Genomic DNA, 19,224 nt, shown 5'->3' on the forward strand with positions numbered 1-19,224 from the left:
TCTGAATTTGAACATGATTGAGGAAGAAGATGAAGATCAAGGGTTTGCAGGGCTTTTAATGTTTTTCTATTTTTTAAATTAATTTTTGAGTTCAATTGCACTTTTAGTCCCCAAAGCCGTTAGTTTTTGGATGGAAAACTGGCGGGGGACCAAAAGTGTTGACGGAGCTTAACGTCGGGGTAGTGAAATGCTATTTTTAAACTTGGTGGACTCCGTTTGCACATTTTTGAAACCTGAGGGACCAAAAGTGTCAATAAGCCTTTTTTTAAATATAATATATAATAAAATATACATAATATTTAAATATAAATAAATTATGCAAAAAAAAGCAAAACGTCGTCGTTTTGAGCCAGGAAAAAAAAAATAAAAAAAGGCAAAATGTTGTCGTTTTGAGCCAGGAACCATTTTTTTTTGGAACGGGTAGGTACCGGGTACGTACCCACAACGTATGCGTACCGGGTACGTGTACGCGGCCAAAACAGCCGTACCCATTCATCACAGGGTTTCACTATTTGCACAGAATGGCAAGCAAAGTTTGCTCAAAAACTCAAACTTGTAGCTACTGACTTCAGTGATTCTACAATTTCACAGGGTGGAACCAAACATACTATGAATTTCAGGCAACTTACCATTAAATTCGGAAGTAGCATTCTCATTGTATTGCCGCACACCTTTTCTGCAAACACCCCAACACAACATATATTCAAAACACAATAAAAAAACTAATAAGGCTAAAACATGTAAAACTAAAATAACCCTTTGCTAGCAAAGACCAAAATTTTGAAATATGGTTTAATTATATGGAAAGTAGTATGATCGAAGAAGAGAAGAAGTCACTGACTTTTGAGTTTGAAGAAGCCTAAGAATGAAGAAGGTGGACACAGAGCCCAAAAGGGCACCGCCTCCAACCAATGCCAAGTATTTGCCTCTCTCCATATTCTGCTTGGTCGGAGGTTGTCTGTCCAGTTAAGTTGATAAATGGGTGATATGTGGTCCAATTTCATTTTGGTGATGTGAATGTTTAACACAATTTCCACATAGATGTCATGTTGATAAATATTTAGCAAAATACAATTTGTGAATTAATATTAGTGAAAGTGTTTGGTTAGTGTAATAATTTTTTAAAATTCAAGTGAGAGCCACCGCGTAACTTTGTACTAGAGTTGAAAAGGAAAAATCAATTCTCCTCTTCTAAATAATCCTAAATCGTGAAGTAGAAAAGCAAAGGGGGAGAGACGTTAAAGTGGGAGAGACGTTGGAGTGGGATAGACGTTAAAGGTTACGAAGAAATTGTGGAGGGTTTCATTTATTAATGTATGGTTAGTTATGTCCTGATGTTTGATTTATGAGTGTAGAAAGAAACATATCAAATCAATTGGGCCGGGATAAACAATACATTGAGAAATAGAGTCCTAAATTGAAGTGAGCAAAATTTAGATATTGACAATTGACACACCCATTTATCATAAAAGGGAAAAATAGCAAACAAAGATAGCAAGAAGAGAAAATTGAGAGATTAATTAATCTGTTGAGTTGAAAAAAATATATACATAAAAATGAGGCACATCAAAACAACCCTAATTTCTCCGATATCCTTCCATGATTCAATCCAAATACTGTGAGTGAGAAGCGGCTAAGAGAGCTGCTCCAGTGCCCGAGCCATCATTAGCATGCTCTAGGATAATGGTCTTAGCTACCTCATCTCCTAGCAACTCCTTGAGTGTACCATCCAAACAAGTTCTGAATTTTGTGTAATGCTCAAAGAGTCCTCCATCCAATGCTATGACTGATTTTTGCTTCTCCTCACCCTTAATTATATCCCTTCCTAGTTTCTTGAGAATTCCTAAAATACCAGAAGCAGCAAGGCGAGCCCCACGTCTAGCTACGATGTCGCAGAGTTCCACCACAATATGTGTTAGAGATCCCTAATACATCCTTCAATTTGTTCCTGACCATCTTCAAATCTGGAGTTGAGTCATGATGCATAGCCGACATATCAGGTGTCCTAAGAACGAAAGGAACCTTCAACTTAGCAGGTACAATGTCTCCAAAAAAGTCGGCTTGTTGAGCCATTCTCAACAAAACTCTCCTCACAATCTCGCCTAAGTACATGCCTCCTCTAACGGAAGATGTACGGAATCGAAACTACCCCACTCCATATTTATAACCATATCACTATCATCTTCTGATTCTACGTATGCTGCATTTGTCCCCGTCCCCAGAATCACAGCTGCAATCACATCCTTATCGTAGAATCGGCCTCCAGCTAATGTTCCAACTATGTCGTTAACAAGAGCAGCAACCCTCATGTCAAGCCCTATTTTTTCCAACGCCTTAGTTAATTGTCTCACCACGTCAGCCCCTACTGCATCTTCAATATTGAATCCCTTAGTCCACCTTATTAGATTCCCCGATGCAATTGATGTTTGCTTGACTGGGAATGAGAATGTAAAACCCAGTTCTCTTCTTTGTCTGCCATGAAAACCTTGAGGCTCTGAATCAACAAACTTTGCAAGCGTTGCTGCTATAAAATCAAAGAGTTCATGGGAAGAACCGGTCATCAAATGAGGAGGAATTGAAACTTCTTCAAATTCTTGGCCAATAAGACCTTTGTCTTTCCCACCTAAATGCACACGAATGACACGGAAGTTTTTGCCACCAAGATCAAGTGCATAATAGAGTCCTTCCTCGTCCCCAGTTGGGAGATTGTCGACATAGCTCATCAACATGCCGAGCTTGCTGCTGCCACCTTCACCGGCCGCATGCATCTCAGCTCCCATGTCATCACCCAACTGTCTCAGCTTCTCAATTGGGGTTGCACAGTCTTGCTCAAACACCTTCAGAATAGCCATGGCACGAGCCAACTTCCTTGACCTTAGCATGCGGTGGCGCACCACCACCTTCGTCGCTGCAACCGCAGATTCAACTGCCACCTTCGTCATCACTCACTTAATCTCACAAGGTTGCAAACTTTATCCAAAACCCAGAAATAGGAACGCAATTCAATGGAAACTCAAAGATTCTCGCTCATGTGTTGCAATGCAGGGTGAGAAAATTACGGTATTTAATAAACCCCTTGTGTTATCTTAGTATAGATAAGATAAGATAAATCTGTTTCAAAAAAAGATAAGATAAAACAATATCAAAATCCACGTTTGTAGATAATCAACTCTGCTTTATCCATTTGCCAAAAAAACTCTGATTTATCCACTTTCAAAAAAAAAACTCTGCTTTATCCGTTAAAAAAAACTCTGCTTTACGAAACAAAACAAAAACTCTACTTTATTTAAATTTTTAAAATTATTATTATAATAATATTTTAAAACTGAAAAGATATATAAATGATAAAATTTAAAATGATAACGTAATTCTAACAATAATATATTGATTTCAATTCAAAATAGAACAATATTTGCACCAAAAATAGAACAATATCTCAAAATCCAAATCTTTTTATACCTATATAAAATTTTATGGGAACTGAAGATAATATTAACTTAATTTCATAAAAAAAGATAATTATTAACTTAGATATTCATGATGATTTTCCACTAATTAAATCTGCTTTATTTTTGCATAAAAAAATATTACAATATCTCAAAATCCATTTTTTTCGTATAACTATATAAAATTTGATTTGAACTGAAGTTATTAACTTTGGTCAAAAGTTATCCGCAATATTCTAAAATCTAGACCGATATCTCATATCAAATCACACGGCTTTAATTATAAGATTTTGCACTTTCAAAAAAAAATTTATAAGATTTTTCAAGTCATATCAATTTCAAAATATTATGGTTTAACCAACTTTTATTTTTCGTTCAAAAAAAATCAACATTTATTTGAAAAAAAAAAGCTTAAATACTTTTTTGGTCCCTGAAATTGTAAAGGGAATTAAACTTGGTCCCTGAAAAAACTTCGCATCAAATTGGGTCCTTAATTTTTTTTTAATCAAATTAAGTCATTTTGCTCAATTTTAATCGGTCAATGGTTCAGTGACAAGCCTATTCAACTAATGATGGTCACATGCATTTTTTCACATCAATTTTAGTTCATTGAAAAATAATTTAATCAATTTTAGTTTATGTTCTTCCACCTTTATCTTCTTTCTCTACCACCTTCTTTCTCTTTCTCCATAACTCAAATCCTTAAATTAAGAATTTCAAAATCTAATTTTGTTTGGTTCAAACGTTAGGAGGGGAGGGGAGCAAAATCCCTCCAACCTCAATTTTTTGTTACTCCCAAAAGTGGGGGAATTAGAAGGGGAAATAAATTTTGGACAAAAATAACTTGACACAAATCTAAAAATTTCAATTTTTATCCTAGGGTTGTCACCAATTGAACCAATCAACCCCTTCTTCTAAACGATCTTTGCTTCATAGGATTGTCAAAAAGCACACGTAGCAGTTTGTGTTCTTCTTGCGTCATGTTTAGAATTCCAGGCTTTGTTAAATCTGCAGAATGTCTAGACGATTCCAGGCTTTGTTTTATAGCACAGTCCTAATATCATCTATTATTGCAATTCAAAGTCATGTGTATGATGTATCTTTGGTTGTGTTGATGCAATAATGACTTAAGCTGTCAAAATTGCAGGTCTGTAAAAGAAAATATAAAAAGGGTATAAAGTAATTTTAATTATAGAATCTCTTCTTTCCTCTCATGAACTAAATAAAAATAAGTTATTTTCCCTCCCCTCCTCTCCTATGAACCAAATGTAATAAGTATTAAAATTCCTCCCCTCCCTTCTTCTCCCCTCCTTTGAAAAAAACAGTAGCTTAAGAAGCCTAGAAATTTTGATAAAAAAGTAAATTTTACCACTTCTGTAACACTTAGACCTTACCTCATTTATTTGGGGTAAGAGATGAAGACCCTTTGAAGCACACTTTGAGTAAAAGACTCTTCAAACAACAAAGGGATGGGATTTGGAAGAGTATTTACAGAGAACAAGGGCAACAATTATTCTTTAAGTGTTCGATCACGGCTTCTTAGCTCATGTCAGTTTCGTAATGAATGTATAATGATTGTGATGAAGATGTTGATGGTAATGGATTATGAAGGTCGTTCGTTTGCTTCTGCTGACTGCATGTGTTTTTAATTAATGGTGATGATGATGAACTATGAAGATGGTGCTGAAGATTGAAAACCTTGTTGCCGTAAAAAAGAAGAAGCAGACCTTTGTTGAAGGTTTTTTAATTATTTTATTTAACAATTATAACTTTATATAATTATATACTAGTGTTATGTCTATTGTATTTGATACATCAATTAATCATGAACGTGATTATGCGAATTCGTTTTCTGTTATTATTTTTAAAATTCTAAGTTATCTATGTTTTTTTTTTAAGTTGTTCCCAATATGTGCTCTCCTCTTTCCCTATTATTTCTCCCTTAATTGTCTCTTTTTCTCCCACAATTTCGTTCCTCTCTCTTTTCTCTCATCTGACATTTTAAATTTTCGGTTTTCCTATATCTTTTTCCTCTTTCCCCATTAATTGTCTTTCTCCCCTCCCCCCCCCCTCCTCTCTCCCTCCCCTCATCCTTTCTTTCAAATTCTCTTTTCCCCCATTTTTTTCTATAATAATTTCTTATTTATGAAATGATTATTAAAACCTTTCATTTTCTTAAACATTTGGAAACCAATCAAATCAAATATTGTAATCTTTCCCGTATCCATCAAATAATAACCGCTTTAATTCTCCAAAATAATTAAACATATTTATAACTTATTTAAATCAAGATTGATGAAATAAATTTGGTAAGGAGTAATCTAGGTAAATCTTAGATAATTAGGGAAAATCTTTTAAAATTCAATTTCAAAATTTGTTTTAGAATCAGGGAACACATGTCAACATAAGAGAAGCTATCTAATTCTTTTCTAATATATATTGATTTATAGGGGAGGAGATGGCTGATGCATATCTTAGATAGATAATTCGGGAAAGTCTTTAAAAAATTTAATGGATTATAATCTCAACACTACATATTTTATTTTTATATTTTAGATCATGAGAAAGAATAAAAGGAGAAATCAAGGGATTGCTATAAATATGCAGTAAATTAGGCTTGAGACTTTTCCTAAAAACGGTTTCAGGATTTGTTTTGGAAATAAATTTAGTAAGGAGTAATATAGGTAAATCTTAATTTCAAAAAATCTAGATAAATCTTAGATAATTAGGACAAATCTTTTAAAATTCGGTTTCAAGATAAAATAACACAACAAAAAATAAGCTATCTAATAGAATGCCACGTGACATTTTTTTATGAGAATTAACAGTCGAATGACACGTGGGATTTTTTTATGAGAATTAGCGTGAGAATTGTCACGTCACTAAATCAGCCTGATCAAAGTTCTTCTTTTCTAATATACTAGTATTTTTTACCAGTGCGTTGCACGGGGAAGTTTGCCATTGTATTCAAGAATCCATCAATACTTTAATTATAAAAAACTACTTCATACATCTCATATTGTAAGTCGTTTTTACCTAATTTTTTTAAAATTAAGAAGAAAAAAGTTAAATTTAGTTAGTAGTAGTAAATTTGTATTAATTTCAAAAAAAAAATTGTATTAATATTTTATAATCCGTGACATATTTTCACTACCAAATTTCCATGCATTAATATATATTTAATCATAAAACATTTAAAATTTATAAAAACATACAAATTATTTTAAAACTTTTTTATATAAATAATAACATTGAAGTATTCAGAATTTAGTTGCAATTAAAACTCTTCTTCATACATATTATTTGTGGGACACACACGCACACGCACACACACACACACGCACACACGCACACGCGCGCGCGCGCACACGCACGCACATTCTACTCCTCCTTTCTCTCACATTCCCTTTTTTTCTACAAACCACCTAGTATCATGTCATCTTCCTCCTTCTTATCTATTCTGTAGGGTTCGAACCCAAGAGCACTTTTCACATACTCATCATGCGTTACCAAATATAGGTGAGTCTTCTAAACACCATTAAAACAATCTAAAAAATACACTTGGATTTATTTTCTTTACTTCATTCATTCATTCATTCATTCATTATATGTCCCCTAGTTTTTTTTAACTAAAGATAATATAGATTTAAGAATAACGAGCTTGGGAACAAAACTCTCTCAAATGAGCTATCAAGTTAAACAAACGACCAAACCAGAGAACCCATGCAAGGGTAAAATAAATCTGCAAAAGACAGAACATATATTTGTCCAAAGAAAAATAAGCAAGCATCCTGTATGTGTCTCAAAATTTTGCATAGATTGCCCTTTAATTCAAGATCAACTTGAAAATTTTGCAAGATTTGGGATGAAATCTGGTCGAATCTTGCTTAGTGGCCGGGTTGGGTGGTGGGTCTTAGTTCAATACTTAGCCCTTCCTCCAATCTCATCTTCCTCCCATAAAGGGAAAACTCACATACAAAAAGTCAGATATTATTATTAAATTCCAAAACTATGCATTGACTACAGAACTATGCACTGATTACAAAACTAATTTGATCTTCCATGCATTTTCTGGCGGAGATTGCTTTCTTGTTGATTTTGGGGACTTTGAAGTTGCAGGTTTGACAGTATTGAGATTCCATGTCCATAGCGAGATTTTAAGAACCTCAAATTGCTCACAACCTCCTAAATAAACAACCTAAATCCTAATGAAATCTAAAATTTAAAAAGGTACTGATGTGCCAAACTGCAAGTGTACAGTTTCGCCCGGGGTTTTAATTATCGAACACAAGGATTGTGATAGTTTACTTCTAATGTTACCAAATTCTCGTTGTAAGGACGAAAAGCGAAATTAAAAGAGGGTTTAGTTGGTTGATAGAACGAAGTAACAAGAAAACAGGGAAAAGATAACTACTGATTTGAAATCACCTAGAGAAAAGCGCACCGGGGAATTGATTTCGTTTACCCTAGCTATGTTTCTATCCTCTACAATTATATATGAAATTAGTTAAATATGTTCCTGGTGCTAAGCCTAGATGTTTACTTGCTAATCCCTTAGTCAAGCACCCCTTCTAGTTAATTAGTGATAGCTAATTCCTTAGTACCTAATCCTAATTAGCTAGAGATTCAATTTCACGTTCAGGCAAACACAAATAAATTGCTACCCTTATCCCTAAGGCGTAGAGACCCTTATTCAATTTATTCCTAGATCCCTATCATCTACCAATTTCCCAATTGTGCAAACGATAGCATGAAACCCTTTTGCGATTGGATTCAATAAAAGTAAAGAAGAAATTCATGAACTAAAATAACCATTCATATATAACTGAAACGTATCAAAACATAGTTTAGAGAAAACTACATCATATCCCCAGTACAAGAGAGGATTAGTTCCTCATAGTCATAGGAAACAATTCAAGAAAAAGGTAGCAAAACATCAAAATTACAAAAGAAACCTGTAAGGGATCCTAAAGAACTCAGAGCTCTGCCTCCAAAGGTCTCCCCAAATGTTTCAACGTGAAAAGATTCATAAAATAGGTTAAAAACGCACTTAAATAGAGTCTGGCTGTCATTTCGCGCAAATGCCCGAATTCTGTGAAGGATCTCGCGCAACACTGGCGCAAAATATTTCAGAAGCTAATTCCTAGGGGTGCACATGGGTTGAGTTGGATGGATTTTTGTCAAAATAAAATCCGAACCGATCAAAATTGTCTGGGTTGGGTTGGGTTGGATTTCACGAATTTCTTCTTCGGACCCGATCCAAACCAACCCGACGAAGTTCGGATTGGGTTGGATGGATTGATTGGGTCACTATATTAAAATAATAATATATCTGAAATATTAAAAAATCTTGCAAATATTATTATAAATTTAGAATAAGTTATAAAAAATACTAAATATGTTATAATACTAAATAGCATGAAAATGACACAAAAAGTTATACCAAATAGCATGAAATAATACCACATAAATGACATATAGCCAAATATCATGAAAATATAAAACTTCATTACCAAATGACATGAAACAATCTAACATAAATAGTACCTAAAAAGTGAAAAGCAACACTAAATGTCATGTCATGACACTTAGAACTTAGATGTCTCCAACATGCCAAATAATATATAAAGACATGTAGTAAATAACTACGAACAAATACTCTAAGTTCAAATATGACAAATAACTACAAATACTTAAGTCTCAAAGTTTCAAAAAGTCATCACTCCGACACTAGCACTCCAAGTATGAGTAAAATTATAAAAAAAAATTATTATTATATGTATGGATTCTGGGTTGGGTTGGATGGATTTGAACTGAATCCGAAATCCGATCCGAACTTGGTTGGGTTGTAGTAAAATCCATCCGATTAACCCGATTACCCGATCCAACCCGCATTTTTCCTATCGGATCGGATTGGATTGGACGGGTTCATTGGATCTACCCGGCCCATGTTCACCCCTACTAATTCCTTCGCGTAAATGCGCGAGATGCAAGGGGAAATTGGCGCAAAACCAGCGCAAAGAAATCCAGATTGCTCCAGACTTCGAGATTCTTGGCTCTCTCCCTTGATTTGTTCATTGATTCCACATCTTTTCCTAAAATAACAATAATAATAAAGGAAAATAATTAAAAACCAATAATAGAGATTAACTAGAAGATAGAGTAAGATACCGAATTCAAATAACTTGATTAAATCCTAATGAAATCTATAAAAATAACATAAAGAATATAGAAAAATACTAAAACTAAATGAAAACATTAAAATGCATGAACTAAGCCTAAAGTATCATAAAATGACCTAAATATCCTAAAAACTATATTAAACTACATGCAAATAAATCTGGAAAATAGCCTTAAATCCCGGGTCATCAGGTACTGATTAAAGAGAGATAAAAACTAACAAAATCTAGTAAATCACAATAAAAACTCATAAAATCATGAATTAAATAAAAATCCGAAAATTCAATAAAAATACCATAAAAATCAATTAATAATCTCAAAATAAATCTAAAATAAAATAAAATACCAAGATAAAATCAAGAAATAAACAGCCTAAATCCGAATGAAATCTAAAATTTTAAAATGTACTGATTAAAGATAGATAAAAACTACTAAAATCTAGCAAATCACAATAAAAACTCATAAAATCCTGAATTAAATAAAAATCTGAAAATTCAATAAAATAACATAAAAATTAATTAATACTCTCAAAATAAATCTAAATTATATCTCAACGAGATAAGACTAATAATAAAATATTTTGAAAATTCTAACAAATTGACACGTGGAATTTTCTATCTAACAAAAAGATTTCATTTAGTAATTAAGGTGTGACATGTTTCAACAGAAGAGAAGCTCAAATATGAATTAATCTAGGAGTGACACCTCATCAAATTCGCTTGAGAATTAATTTAGGAGTGACACCTCATCAAATTGGTCTGATGGAAGTTATTCTTTTCTAATATATATTGATATTGATTGATAGGGGAGTAAATGACTGATGCAGTATCTTAGATAATTAGGGAAAATCTTTTAAAGTTTTAATGGATTATAATCTCAACACTACATATTTTTTTATATTGTAAATCATGAGAAAGAATAAAATGAGAAAATAGGAGATTCCTGCAAATATGCAGTAAATTAGGCTTGAGACTTTTCCTAATTTAAAGAGATAATGAAAACAGTTTCAAGATTTGTTTTGGAAATAAATTTAGTATGGTAAATCTTAGATAATTATGACAAATCTTTTAAAATTCAGTTTCAATATAAAATAACACAACAGAAGAGAAGCTATCTAATGGAATGACACGTGATATTTTTTTTTATGAGAATTAACCTGAGAATGACACATGAATTTTTTTTATGAGAATTAACCTGGTGCTGCCACGTCACCAAATTAGGCTGATAGAAGTTCTTCTTTTCTAATATATGTATTGATTATCTACATTAAAATTAAAATTTAAATGACGTGGCATGTCCACATAGACCTAAAACTGTCAATTGGGCACGACGGCCGGAGGTAAATCAGCGGCAAGGATGGTTTTCAGACAAAAAAGTAGTCTGAGGGCATCTATAGGAAGATTTTCCGGCGAGGGACGGAAATCAAATATCGCTTAAAGTTCAGGGACGGTTTTCAGGTTTAACAAAAAAAAAAAAAAACTTTAGCACAAGGGGTGCTAAACCCAAATACAAAGAGAAGAAAATGTAGTAGCAAACGACCATCACTCAAAAAGAAAACAAACAATCTAGAAGTTCAAACAAACATACAAAATGATCAATGTCACCCACTAAAGCACATGCCGAATAAATGACAAAGACCAAGACCATTCCACAGCAAAAACATCTGCCAACCATGATCAAACCCAGTAAGATGTACACCAATAACAACCATGCGAAAAGGCAACAAAATTACATGCTTGTTTTCCATTCAAACAAAGAATTATGGAATTCACCCGCATGTGCCTTGATCCAATGCCAAGAGCGAGTCCGAATGAAATATAAAATAGCGTTATCCAACATCTCGTCCTTAAATATGGTAGCATTCCTTAAAATCCATAACGACCAGACTGCTGCCATCCAAACCACCAACTCACCCCATCTTTGGGCCTTATTACTGCCAAGTGAAGGGAATTGATTGAAATGAGCCTTTGTAGATGATGGTAGAACAGTTGAGGCGTCAAACCAACCGTAAATCAAGATATTATTAACGTAAAATTACAAACATATTTGGATAAATTACTTGCAATATTTTCGATCAAAAAGTCATCCGCATTTTTGAAATCAAGATTATCATATATATCATATTATTAATTTGAATCCTTATCTTCTTACTTATATATTTTAACGTTGGAATACTATACGTTATATTCAAAAAAATTATTTTAGAATAGATTTGAAAAATTGTTTTGGGGAATGATTTTTAAATAAAAAAACCTTGAACAGAAATAAAAAGTCTCAAATCTTTTCTATGAATAACTAATTTGAAATGAGCATGCTCGAAAGATGTGGACGATTGGCAAAGAGTTAGGTCTTGTTTGTGAGGGCTCTGATGAGGAGGACATTGAGGGACATGTGTGCACCATCTCAGGCGTACTCACCCTAATAAGTATGGTTCCCCTTGAGGCTTTAGTTCTTTGTGGTTGGGTTATTTTCCTTTCGCCTTGTTTGTTTCAGTGGTTCTGTTATGGTTGTTTTTTGTTAGATTATTTTGGTTAGATTTGAGTTTTTATGTTTTATTGTATTGGTTTTTGCTTAGGGAGTTTCAAAGGCACATCTAGGGGATGTTGTACTCTTTTTCCTTCCCTAGGGTTTTTCCTAAGAAGATTTTAATGAGGCACATGTCATATGTGTGGTCTTTAGGATGGTTTTGTTTGGTTGGGTTTGTTGTTTTGTCATATTCGTGAGAGGGTTATTCTCATGAAATCTTATCCAATAATATATATCTTTTGCTGTTTAAAAAATCTAATTTGGAATGAAGATAGTAATTTGTTACGAAAAGATTTGCGAAAGTTATCTGCATTTTTTTGGTCAAAATAGCAAAGACGGGAGGCGAGCCACTACACATTGCTGGATGGACACTTGTTTCACCGAGGGTTTATCTCGCCATTCCTAAGATTCTTGCCGCTGGAGAAGTATGAGGCAGTTATGTTAGAAACTCACGAAGGAGTCTGCGCCAGCCATATCATGGGCAAATCCTTAGCGTATAATTGGTATGAAAAATTCTCATAAAGGAACGATTGAAATGGTGATTGTTACAGAAACATAACAGAGGAGAGAGAAAAGGTTTCAATGTTTCACAACCACCACAACAGTGACAAGACAAATCTCAGAGGTAAACTTACTGCTATTAATGAACTTTCATTGTTAGATTCTCCACAGATGTTATGTTTTTAAATATAAGTTTGAGAAGTGTCAGGTGTACTATGATTTGCCAAAGACACCACTAGAGCAGTTGGCGACCATAAGCGCCTCGTGGCTGATTACATGGCTTTATAAGATTTTACAACTCATTTCGATTTCAAAATACTATTGGTAAATCAAATCGTATCATGAAAAGTTTTAAAATGAAATATGATATCAATGAAATCATCATATTATATTAACAATTTTTTATTAATAGTAAATTCTAATCGTTATCATGTTATTTTTAATTATAGGAAATTGTCACTTCATATATGTAAATGGTTTAAAAGAAAAGCAATAGAATAGATAAGATTATGTATGAAGTGGATATTGTTATGAAATTGTAATCCGCTAATTGATTTTGTCTGAAAAAGCAATCGACTACTTTGTTTTTCATCTTGCTATCTATATTTTCTATTGACGACATGTTTGTATTTCAGTTAGGTTGATGTGAAAGTCTTTTCACAACAGAGCACTGGAATTTCTTTCGCATTGGGTGCCTCATAACCTATATTCAAATTTCAATGCACTAGTTTTTAACTAAAAAGCAATCTTTCAAAAAAAAAATTAAAAAGCAAACCTGCACTGAGTCTATTGTGACTATAGAACAAAGACCAAAAATGTCAGATAGAATCAACGCTTCTCTACATCTGATCTTCGAAGTAATTTTTTATTTTGTCTACCACAGTTTATGAGGTGGTTGTTGCAATGGAAAATCAAGTTTAACTCTAAATTCATAATTAAATAATTAAGAAAAATGTTTCTCCCAATATGGAAAAATCAATATGTTGCTAGCTAGCATTTCTTCCATGGTTTATCAGCAACTTCATGGGGCCACACATCCCCTCTTCATGCTTTATGCTTGCAATCTTGCATAACTGGATTTAAAAAATTTAATAGCAATAAGGACTCTGGAATTTCTAACCATAGATTTTCAATATTTTCCAGTCTGGCTTTATAGCCTCATTTTCTTTCTTATCGTGTATATATTATAGGCTTCTGGTATATTTAACATTCTTGGTGCTTCCAATCAGGTTAATTAATTTATTAATCTAATTAGTGATGCATTCAAGCAAAAACTCATATAAAAAAACCTCCACACCAGAAAAAAAATACATTCATGTTTGCCCTTTCTTAATATAAGGGTCATTTGGAGGAGTATTTGAATTCAGGTAAGGGTTACCTCAAAAAAAAAATCAGCTGGCAAGGGCTAATTCTACCTTAAATAGAGGTAATGATTGTTCTACTATTTATAAGAACAATTTTAGTAATAATTCTAGTTAATATGAGATTCCTCAACATATATGTCACTCATGTCTGAAGATGGACCTCAGAAGCGTGAAATTTGCAGGAATTAACATATGCGAGTGACTCATATATGAGTGGTATTCAATAAACACACATACGATAAACTCTGATATTATATTAAAATTTGAGTTAGACCTAACTCTACCTCAAAATCTATATCTATCTATCTATCTATCTATCTATCTATCTATCTATATATATGTAAAGCACACTTGAGTTTTAGCATTAAATGCTTAAGCAAAACTCAAGTGTTGCATTGTATTTAAAGCATCCCAAAAAAAATTGTAATAAATATATTAAACAATAATATAATTAAAATTGAAAAAATTTATATTGTCAAAAACTATTCAACCACTTAAATTAAATAACAACATTTATAAACTTAAAATTTACTTGAGTTTTGTATTTCACAAATGTTAAAAATTAAATTCAATAAGAAAATAATATTTATTAACAAATAATAATTAACATAAAATAATTTTATATTAAAAAACTATGTATATGTAAAGGAGACTTGAGTTTTACATTAAATACATTAAACCATAAAACTCTCAACATTTGTAATAATATATTAAAAAATAATTAAAAACTGAAAAAAAATTGTATTGTAAAAAATATTCAACTACTTACATTCATCAACTTAAAATTGACTTATAAAACACTGAAATTATCTTAAGTTTTGCAATTGACAAATATTAAAAATTAAAAATATTTAATGAAAAATAATATGTGGATAAATATTTTAAAATTGAAGAATTCCGCTAAAAGGCATTTAATATTAACTATAACATATATGTGCATTATTGAAATAATGTTTAAATATATTTTTTAATCTATGATATATTAGTAAAAATTACTCGAGCAAGCATAATAGAGAAAAATAATAATAGTCAAAGTTGAATAAATGTTTGTTGTGAGAGGCCTTGCCTATCCACTTAACGTGATCGAAGAGTCTTAAGGGATTAGTCTCATGGTTATCAGCTGTGAGAAAACATTCGCAAAACAAATAAGTTGAAAAAAAATTAAATTCACAAGATAATATTTATGGCTATTTTTTTTGTCAAAAGACTATTAAAGTTTTTTTTTTGAAAGCAAAATGGATATTATTAATAGAAAGACCTGAGCCAGAAATGACTCAAGGTAGAACAATACAAATTGTCTAAAAACAAAGTGGCCCAAAAAACAACCAGAGAAGTAAAGAAACCCACCACCAACCCACAAAATGACAAAGAGCTTCACCCAAGACAAGGCCTCATTAAAACCTTGTTAGGAAAAACCCATTGGGATAAAAACCTACCAAGGAAAAAAGTACCACTGTTTTGGGTGAGTCATTCTGCAACTAAACAAAAAACAGTACATTTGCTGCCCATAAAAATGAGACGTATCAAACACAGCCACAATCCTTCTCTGGTCGAAATCCTCTAGCAGAGAGCAAAACAACAAACTGAAAAATACCAGCACCAACGTCATCATCAGCAGCAATTAAAAACAGCAACAGCAACAGCTTTAGCGACAAAAACAGCAACAGCAACAGCTTCAGCAACAGAAAACCAGAAACAGCAAACAGCTTCAGCGACATTAACAGCAACAGCAAACGACTACAGCAACAGTAACAGCATCAGCAACAGAAACAGCAACAGCAAACAGCTTCAGCGACATTAACAGCAACAGCAAACAGCTACAGCAACAGTAACAGTATCAGCAACCAGCTTCAACGACAGCAACAGCACAACAGCAACACTCAGCAAGAACAGCAACGTCAGCAGCAACAGCACCAGCAGTAAAATCAGCAACCAAAACAGCAAGGAGTAAAGTAGAAACAGCAAATTTAAAGCCGACAACAGGGATTCCAGGTAGTGGTGAGAAGTCACCAAGTTTGTTAGCTCCTTTCCTGCAAACAAAAGCATCAACAATACCAAACCAAAAACTAATATCCACCCTCCCATGAGACTAAACCTCAAAAAAATAACCAAACCGGCTCCTCACAAAAGCAACCTTGTTTAGCCAACTCATCCGCCTCTGCATTCCCTTCTCTCAAAATATGATTTACCCCATTACACACCACCAGCGGCATCAAATAATCAATCATATTCAACCCATTTGTGAGCTTCCATGGTCTATTTTTAGCTCAATGCACAACCTTTAGCTCAATGCATTAAAACAAATACTCAAAAACTAAGACGGCCACTAGAAGTCGAAGCACCAAAAGGTTCATCCCCAAGTATCCATTACGACCTCAACCTTATTAATCAGCAAAACCAGCAGTAGCATCTTCCATTTTCGCACCAGCAGAAACAACAATAGAAGTTTTAATTTGACCTCCACAGCATCTGGTTTATAACAGCAGCAACAACATATTTCTTTTGACAGCAACAACAAGCATCTACATCCTTATTTATCAGCAAAACCAGCAACAGCGAGCTTCCATTTTCGCACCAGCAGTAACAGCAACAACAGTTTGAATTTGACAGCAGCAGCATCTGGTTTATGACAGCAAAAACATCATATTTCTTTTGACAGCAACAGCAAGCATCTACACCAGCACTTAATACCAGCTTCAGCAACAGCATATCAGCACAACAGCAAACACAGGTAAAAAAACAACATATAAAAGCACTATCTTGGGGTAGTCATTCTGCCACAGCGGAAAAGTAGCAACAAGTCTAAAACACCCGCCACCAGCTGCAATAGCAACAACCAACAACAGCAACGAACAATTCCAGCACCAGCAAATAAACAGATACACAACAGCCAATTTACAACAGCAAACGCAGAGACAGCAGTAACAGAAACAACAGTTTGCATTCAACAGCAGCCAATTAACAACAGCAACAGCAATTGTCAGCAGCAACAACAACATCAGGAGCAACCGTTTGCGTTCAACAACATCAGAATTAACGGAACAGCAACAAAACAACAGCAGCAACCAGCACCAAATAACAACAATAGTAGTGACGACAACCACAAACGCTACTCATTTAATTGTGTTTCTCAAAGAAAAAGTAATTCTGATTTAAGCTGCTGAATTACTTTTTTCTCAATCTCCCTCTTCATTGTTCCTCCTAGCCCACATGCATTCCATATGAGCCAAGGCCCCGACATCAAGGCCCCGACATCTCACTTAAGATGAGGGTGGTTTTCACGAATTTGAGCTTCCAATCCTCTCAGCATCAGTGCTTCAGAACCTCGAGGTTTTAATCCTAACTCCTTTCCAAGCAACCAAGCTCGCTGCGCGCGTGTTGTCACCCCATCTTCCCCTGTCACTGGCTCGAGATAATCATCTGGTAAAGCAATAGGTTTATTTTTGCTGCCCTTTGGTCTTCCCCTCTGCGAACTTTTCTTGGAGGAGTTTGTGTTTGGCGAGTTGTGAGGCGTGGGTGTTGTTAAATCCGCCGGCATAATTTCTAGCTTCCTGGAAGGTGATTGTGACTCCTGGGGGACGCATGGTTGAGGTAGGGAAGCATTGCCGGGAAGGATTTGCCTGACAATTTGGTGAGGGGATGTTCTAACGTAATGATCTTGACTGCCATAGTCCTGTACATTGAACGCAGAAGCAAAATACGCTGTCCAATACGTTGCCAGCCTCAGAAAATCAGGTCTGTCGTCTAATCCTTGGGGCAAACAGGGCCTTTGCAATTGTTGAACTTGAAGTGGGTCCCAGTAAGTTGAGTATAAAGGCCAGCTGAAGGTGCGAAAAACACTAGAAAGGGGGGGGGGGGTTTGAATAGAGTTTTTGTATCTCGGGTAAACTTTTGGCCTTTTTCAAAACTCAAAGATAAAAACTAAGTGCTGAATGATAGGAAGTAAAGCACACAAGTATTTTATCCTGGTTCACTTGAGATAAAAGCTCAAGCTAATCCAGTCCACCTGTGAAGGTGATTTCTTCCTTCTTCTGATGAAGGCAATCCACTAAAATCAATGAGCGTTACAATGCACTTTGCGACCTGCTAAGTGACTAACAGTACACTGATTTTCTCACTAGTATCCTCTTAAGAAGCTGATCAACCGATCCTCTTAAGACTAGCTAAATACTGAATCAGCCTTGATTCAGTCCTCTCAAGATCCGACCAACCTTGGTCTCTTGATGAACTTTACAATATGATGTAAAAGGTTTCGGGTTTACAAAGAGTGCTTCTAACAAGCGAATAGTAAAACCAGAAGTTTAAGAACAGTGAAGAAAAAATGCTAAGAGAATGGTTCGTTTGTGTTGAATATTTTCAGCAAAGTTTCTTAGTCTCTTTCTTCTTTCTTCAGCCTTTATATACTCCAAGACTTGTGATGTAGCCGTTGCTAGGGTTTTATCCGTTGGAGTGGCAATTCTGTAATATCAGACTGCTAGGCTGTACAAGGTAGGTGGCGGACAGACTGAGACTTGTACGACGTTGTACTGTGATAGCGACCTGTCCTTTCACCAGTTGACTTGAGATGAAGAAGCTTCAGATGAACGTTGATGAAGCTTCTGATCATCGTCAGATTGAAGCTTGGATTCCTCTGACCGTGCAACTTCTGCTTCTGAACAAGTTCCTCAGAACTTCTGATCGTCAGAGCTAGAATAGCTTGGGTCTTCAGAACCAACTTCTTGTAAGTCTTCAGAACTTGAGTCTTCTGCATCTGGACCGTTCCACTGGAACATCTGGTCTTCAGAACTTCTGACTTGAGTTCTTCAGATCTTCTTGAGAGCTTCCATCTTCAGAGCTTCTGAAGCTTTTGCCACTGTTCAGAACGAACATGGTAGGATAAAGAGCTCTCTTTTTAGTAACCCTTGGTTCTTCTTCTTCTGAACGAATAGGCTTGGGTCAGATTCAGAACCTGTTTGTCACAACTTAAAAAGACAAACGTTAGGGTACCACAATTGTTCATCATCACAAACCTAAATTGTAATCATCAAAATATAGAGATGCAACCACTGATCAAACCTTGATCTTACACCAGCTATATTTTTTAGCCATATCCTGAGTGTTAAAAGAATAACCTGTAACAGAAAACTGGTTATTTAAAATAAAATCAGGATTTTTTAAATCATGAGGGAAGATTTGATTTTTGGATATCTTGATTGCTTCTGCTTTAA

General features: G+C 34.3%; 1 pseudogene; it reads right to left on the reverse strand.

Moving 5' to 3' along the window:
- Positions 1–1,403: 1,403 nt before the first annotated feature.
- LOC130733769 (hexokinase-1-like) lies at positions 1,404–3,037 on the reverse strand (annotated as a pseudogene).
- Positions 3,038–19,224: the final 16,187 nt, after the last annotated feature.

This window comes from Lotus japonicus, chromosome 1, assembly GCF_012489685.1.
Source record: "Lotus japonicus ecotype B-129 chromosome 1, LjGifu_v1.2".
Taxonomy (NCBI): domain Eukaryota; kingdom Viridiplantae; phylum Streptophyta; class Magnoliopsida; order Fabales; family Fabaceae; genus Lotus; species Lotus japonicus.